This window comes from Ursus americanus, chromosome 11, assembly GCF_024610735.1.
Source record: "Ursus americanus isolate L20-20 chromosome 11, mUrsAme1.1.p, whole genome shotgun sequence".
Taxonomy (NCBI): domain Eukaryota; kingdom Metazoa; phylum Chordata; class Mammalia; order Carnivora; family Ursidae; genus Ursus; species Ursus americanus.
Window position 1 is genome coordinate 18174487 of NC_142137.1, and position 7126 is coordinate 18181612.

Genomic DNA, 7126 nt, shown 5'->3' on the forward strand with positions numbered 1-7126 from the left:
TATCTTTTTATCTCTTTATATTAAAATCTGTCTCTTTATATTTAGTGAGAGAGAAAGCAAATTTCTAAATTGAGAGATAAAGCAAATTCTGTAAATTTGCAGACTGGATTTTAAGATGTGATCAAAGTGAAAAATATTTCAACATTACATTAAACAAAAAGAATTATTAAATTATTAACTGACATTTAAATAAAAACAAGAATTATATTAAAACCAATCATAGAGCAATATCAATTAATGATATTGCCAGTCTATTGCCAGAGCAATAACCAATCATCATGACCAACTTAATACCACAGTGTGCCTATTTTACATCCTAGAAGTCATCCAAATAGTCTCTGTTGGGTAGACAGAGAAGCATATACTTTATTATTTATTCAAATCAGTATCAATTGTGCATGCCAAAATACTTCCTTCATTGGGGAGAAAAAAGAGAACTTCTTTAAATGAACCTTTTTCATTCCTATCATATATCTCTGTTATTCATAGTATTTCTGGGGTAGGAGTCCACAGGCAATGTGGTGGGATTAAGGCCATAGAATGCGTTATTCTGGCTCCTGAATTTCTGCCTTGCAAAGTGGGACAGCCACTAATTTACAAAATGTATGCTTGGTTTCTGCTCTTAACAAGGGGAGAGATGGTTCCAGAGGCAGCTGCTGTAAGTTGTGGCTAAGGAGAAAGTGGAGGTGAGGGAAGTATTAACATGGGTCTCAAAACCTGTCTCTCTCCTTTCACCATATAAAGGTGTGAGATGGTGTCATCTGTGAATGAGGAAGTGAGCGCTTTCAAACACCAAATCTGTTGGTGCCATGACCTAGGACTTCCCAGTCTCCAGAATTATGAAATAGGAGGATCTGAAATGTGGATGCGTTTTATAAATTAATGCAACAATGAAGCTTTTTATTTTTTATTTTATTTTTTGTTAGTAGAATCCTTTTTATTCAGAAAAAAAAAACCAAACCCAAACAAAAAAGTTTTCCAACCACACACAGGAGGGGTATGGGTAGGGGGAGGTGTCTATCCATCCAGCCCCAGCCCCTAGCCATGTAGTTTTGGCAACAATAAGGGATGTGGGGGTGACGTCCCTCCTTACATAAAAATGGTGTGTGTGTGTGTGTGTGTATGGGAAGGAGAAGGGTGCAAAAGCAGTGGGGAGTGGTGGAGGAAAGGGACAAAGTCAGTACTGGGAATGCTGCTGCAGGTGGGGGGCCATTTCATAACATTTCTTGTTGATCATACCACCGTGAACACCTTCTTTGCCCATAAGCAGGATTAGCATCTTGGCAGTCATAGTGACGATGATGTGGGAAGTGGGAGCTTTGCTGGTGCTCTTGGTAGGAAGATCCATGGTAAATTTCCCATCCTGCAGCAGCGAGTCCCAGATAACAGAACATTTCTGGCCCCCAGGTGTCAGCCCGCTCACGAAAAACCTTGACCTGCCTTTGCCAGCCAGGACACCAAACTCAGCTGGCATGATGTTGACAAAGGTTTCCCCAGGATGGTGTCCCAGTTGGAGGGGGAGTACTTATGGCCCATGATGGCCATCCTGACAGGCCCCATGAGGCTGTTGATATAGTGGTTCTACATGGCCATGGACCTGCTTGCTACTGGGTTGCTCTCTGTGCTGCTGCTGTGGCCACGCCCGGGGCTCTGGGGGCCTTGGGCTGGTGGGCAGGGGGAGGTGGAGAGCTTGGGGCATGCGCTGATGTCAGAACTAAGAATGAAGCTTTTTAAATAAAAATTTAGGTTAAGCTGTAAAGGAAATTAAGAAAATAATTCCATTTACAATACCATCAAACCCCCCAAATACTGAGAATTAAACCTAACCAAAGAAGTGAAAGACTTGTGCACTGAAGACTAGAAAACACTGATGAAAAACATTATAGAAGACACAAATATCTGGAAAGACAGCTGTGTTCATGGATTGGAGGACTTAATATTGTTAAGATGTCAATACTACCCAAAGTATACATTCAATGCAATCCCTATCAAAATCCCAATGACGTTTTTTGCAGAAATCAAAAAATGTGTTTTAAAATTCATAAGGAACTTCAAGGGAACCCTGAATACGCAAAACAATCTTTAAAAGGAACAAAGTTGGAGGTCTCAGACTTCCTGATTTCAAAATATATTACAAAAAATTAATCAAAACAGTGTGGTACTGGCATGAAGACGGACATATAGACCAATGGAGAAGAATAGAGAGCCCAGAAATAAACCATTATGTATGTGATCAAATGATTTTCAACAAGGTGCAAGACCTCTGAATGGTGAAAGGACTATCTCTTCAACAAAGTGTTAAATGATGTTATCTTTCAACAGATAGTGTTGGGCCAATTGGATATCCACCTATAAACGAAAGAAGTTGGATACTTATGTTACACCATATACAGAAATTTACTTGAAATGTATTAAAGACCTAAATTTAAGACATAAAACTATAAAACTAGGGGAAAACATAGGTAAAACTTTTTTGACTTTGGATTTGGCAATGATTTTTTAGATATTACACAAAAAGTACGGGCAACAAAAACAAAAATAGACCAATCAGACTATATCAACCATAAAAGGTGTTGGGCATCAAAGGACACAATCAACAGTGTGAAAAGATAACCTACAGAATGGGAGAAAATACTTGCAATTCACATATCTGATGATATCGCGTATCTCTGCTGATATCTAGAATACGTGAAGAACTCTGAAAATAACAAAAACCAAATAAACTTATTAAGAAATGAGTGAAGGACTTGAATAGAAATTTCTCTAAAGATGATACACAAATGGCCAACAAGCATATGAAAGGATGGTCCACATTACTAATCGTTAGAGAAATGCAAGTCAGAACCAGCATGATTGTCTTGTACACATTAAGAGAACTACTCAAAAACCTCAGAAAATAACAACCCTTGGTGAGGATGTGCAGAAATTCAAACCCTTGGTGTAGTGTTGCTGGGATTATAAAATGGAGCAACCATTATGGGATCAATATGGCCCATTCTTCAAAAAATTGAAGATAGAACTACCATTTAACCTAGTAATTTAAATTCTAGGTACATAGCCAAAGCAATAGAAAGTGTGTCTCAAAGAGATATTTACAGACCCACATTCATAGCAGCATTATTCACAATAGCAAGGAAGTGGAAGCAAAACAAGTGTGGATCTTTGGGTGAATGGATAAACAAAATATGGTATACATACAAATGGAATATTAGTCTTTAAAAGAAAGGAGGTATTGTCGCATGAGACTACATGGAAGAAACTTGAGGACAATATGTTAAGTAAGATAAGCCAGTTACAAAAGGAAAAATACTCTATATATGTGGTATATAAAGTAGTCAAATTCATAGAAAAACAAGTGGTGGCTTCCAGTGGCTGGGGGAGGGAAAACAGCGGCTGTGGTTTATACAGAGTTCTGCTTTGCAAGATGGAAAGGTTCTGGAAGATCTATTGCATAACAATGAGGATATACTTAACCCTACTGAACAGTTCAGTAAAAACTGGTTATATAGTAGATTTTATTTAATGGCTTTTTTTCAACAAAAAAAATTTTTTTTTAAATTTGAAAACAAAACTGAACAAATCCCTGTCTCTCTGTGGGCAGTATGTTCTTGGGACATGGACGCACCTTATACTAAGAGTACCACTTGAGTGTGAGATTGTCAATTGTACTTCAGGGGGGCCACATGTAGTTTTTCTTTTCTTAGTTTTAAGAAAATCTTCTCTCCCTTTATTGATTGAAAAGATACATCTGTTTTTTTTTTTTAAGATGCATCTATCTTTGAGATAGAATATTGAAAAAGAAGTAAGACCCAATTTTCTTTAGATTATATGGAGGTAGAGGAAATGAAGAAATATTAGGGAGTCCAGTCTGGGTTCAGATATCTGGATTAGCAGGTTAAAAAAAAAAAAGCCAGTTGTAAAGCAACATCAGTTGCTTATGACATCAAGAAAGAAAAGAAAATATATGAGGCATAGATGTTTCATATTCTTAAAAACTTTATTTTTTTTTTTAAGACTTTATTTAAGAGAGAGTGTGAGTGTGAGAGCATGAACATAAGGAGAGGGCAGAGGGAGAGGGAGAGGGAGAGGGAGAAGCAGACTCCCTGCTGAGCAGGGAGGCCTACTCGAGGCAATGAGGGGGCTCTGATCCCAGGACCCTAGGATCATGACCTCAGCCGAAGTCAGTTGCTTAACCCACTGAGCCACCCAGGCGCCCATACTCTTAAAAACTTTATAACACAATTTCTTAGGATTGTCAAAATATCTTTAAAGCTATTTATTAAGTAATATGCATATCTTCTAAAAATGAATTTTCTTGATTTACTTTATTGATTCAGTTGATGATTAAAGAGCTGTTTTTCTGCTGTTCACTCCTTATATTTGATATAACCCAACCCAACACATCTTTTAAAAGTATTTCTAAAAAGCTCACGCTTTTAAGTCAGAAAAGAAGTACTTATTTATTGCAGAAAAATCAGAAAGTTCAAATTAGCAAAAAGAAGACACTTTAAAAATGCCCATAATATTACTTACCTGTTGAAAAACAATGTCATTGCTTAGATCTATTACCTCCCAGACTCTGCCCTGTCATGTATGTGGACATATGTGGTTTTCATAGAAATGAAATTTTACCTTACATGATTTTTTTAAAAGATTTTATTTATTTATTCGACAGAGATAGAGACAGCCAGCGAGAGAGGGAACACAAGCAGGGGGAGTGGAAGAGGAAGAAGCAGGCTCAGAGCAGAGGAGGCTGATGTGGGGCTCGATCCCATAACGCCGGGATCACGCCCTGAGCCGAAGGCAGTTGCTTAACGACTGTGCTACCCAGGCGCCCCACCTTACATGATTTTGTAATCTACCTTTTTTTTTTCCTCCACTTGACAAAATATCATTGATATTTTGAGTCCTGGCTATTCTTTTAGCAGGAACTATGAGCTTTCTTTCCTAAGCAAGGGTAGATGGATCTTGTAATTTTGACATTTGGGCATCTTAAGTTGATCTGTGATCAAAATTCATTCAGTGAAGTCTTGTTTTTCATGGTGTTTAATCTTCCAATTTCAGACGTTTCTGGCAGGAATGAGTATGGTCTTTGCGGTCCTATAGGATTCAGCATCTTCATTTCTTTTCTATGCTAGGAAGCATTTTACTAATTTGGGCTCTGCTATGGACATTTCTGAGAAGTTGTAGCCGTTTTACTGCTCCATACAATCCCTATATCTCATCAGATCACAGTACACAAGCTTGTTAGAAAAAGGATGATGGGGAAAGACCAAAAGGGCCAGACTGAAAGAGAAAACCACCAAATAGCTTTACAGAGATGTCAGTTGAGCACATACATGGGAACATCAGGCAATGGAAGTGACATTCCAAACGACATGTCTTTTTTCCTCCTCTACACACTAAAAATGCTTGTATTAATTGACAGCAGATAAAAGGTGAAAGAATACAATGCACAGTAACTCCTGTTAAAGCTTACAGGTAAAAGACTGAATTCTTGTGTGAAAATAATGGCTTTCTACTTAATAAACTGGAATTGTTCCAAGGACATCTTTTCATTTATGGAGCAGGTGCAGATGAAGTTTTGAGAAACTTGTGCAGTATTTTTAAAAAATAAAACATTTAATTAACAAGCTTGAAAACAGTGGAGCACTTGAAGTGGGAATAAAACAATTGTTTTATATCAAACAGTGCAAATCCAATTTGTGAATACAACTATATTGAAAGACTGTAAAATATTAATAAATTGCTGTGGGCTTTAAAAAAGAAGTTTTAATTTTCTTTCAAGGTTTCCCCTTGAGACAAGTTCTAAACCAGAAAAGATGTTCAAATGAATGCAAAAAAAGTATATTCTTTTCGAAGGTCCAAAAGCTTATTTAAAAGAAGGAAGATGAAAAGGACTTAGAATATTTATAAGCACTAAAAAAATAAGTCATATGCAAACACATCTCTATATGTGGATTTTGTTTGTTGAGGTTGTTTGGAAGTGTGATTGCTATCATGACTCTTTAATAATTTGATGGGATTTAAACATAATGGATTTGAAAAAATAATGTCATATTAAAGATATACGTTGTTTTCTAAGGGACAAAAGCATAAAGATGTGTGTAAAAGTTATGTAATAAAAAGAATCTGGAGAAAGGTATCATTTCAAGATAAGACTACATTAAATTTTCCATGAAGTATTTCTTTCTGACTCCCGCCTTTTGTGTCAAAGTCTCTGGTGACAGCACACACTGTTGGTCATACTCTGTCTTGCTCCACTGTGTTTGGTAGGCTCTCAGATATTGGTTCTTTAGTGACCCTGGTCAGGTTAGGTGCCCTGCAAAGCGAGCTGGGTAAATCCTGGTGATGACAGCCAGACCTTTTGGCAAAGTGTCCAGCATTGACAGGCCAACAGTACTCCTTCTCTTTGCATTTCCTGCTTGGAAAAACACAGTAAATAAAAATCACTGAACAGCTTCTGGGAAAGTTTGCCTGCATTGTTGGGACCTAACAAGATGAAAGAGAAACTTGATTCCTGGATCCTAACAAGGAGCAAGTGATCCTGAAGCTACCAGAAGAAAATTAAAGGTCTGTGGTTGATATTTTCCAAGGCACTCACAGAAAAAGGCAGAGCAGTGGTCACCCTTTATAGACCTGGCCGTTCTGTAGTCCACAAGCCTTTTTAATAGCTGTTCTTGCTCCTCGTATTAACCAAATATGTTAAAAGGAGATAATGGCTTAATAAGAGGTGATGCTCTGATTTTTCTTTTAAGAAAACTAAGAATCTGATTCTATATGCTTACTTGTCCATGTCTTGAAATTATAATACATGGACTTAGAGTGTATTCATTTGTTTTGTTTAGAAAAACTAAACAACCATCAGAGAGGAAAAAACAAAGCAATGGATGGAAAATGGAGAAACTAAGCTGCTGAATACATACCATATCAAGCATTCTGTGCTATTATGTTAGTTAATGCTTACGCTTAAAAAGTGCTCCATTTTCTCAAATGTATGCTGCTATTCCTCCTCTAAACGAATGCCTTATTAAGCTGCTCAATTTCACTTCCCTTGTATTTCACATGGGGTTTAAGTCTTTTGATCTTTTGGTAGCATTTTGCCTTTTGATCCCTTGATTCTCTT

At 37.2% G+C, this 7126-nt stretch overlaps 1 pseudogene; it reads right to left on the reverse strand.

Annotated features, from left to right (window-relative positions):
- Positions 1 to 1177: 1177 nt before the first annotated feature.
- LOC123798583 (profilin-1 pseudogene) lies at positions 1178 to 4553 on the reverse strand (annotated as a pseudogene).
- Between the last annotated feature and the right edge of the window lie 2573 nt (positions 4554 to 7126).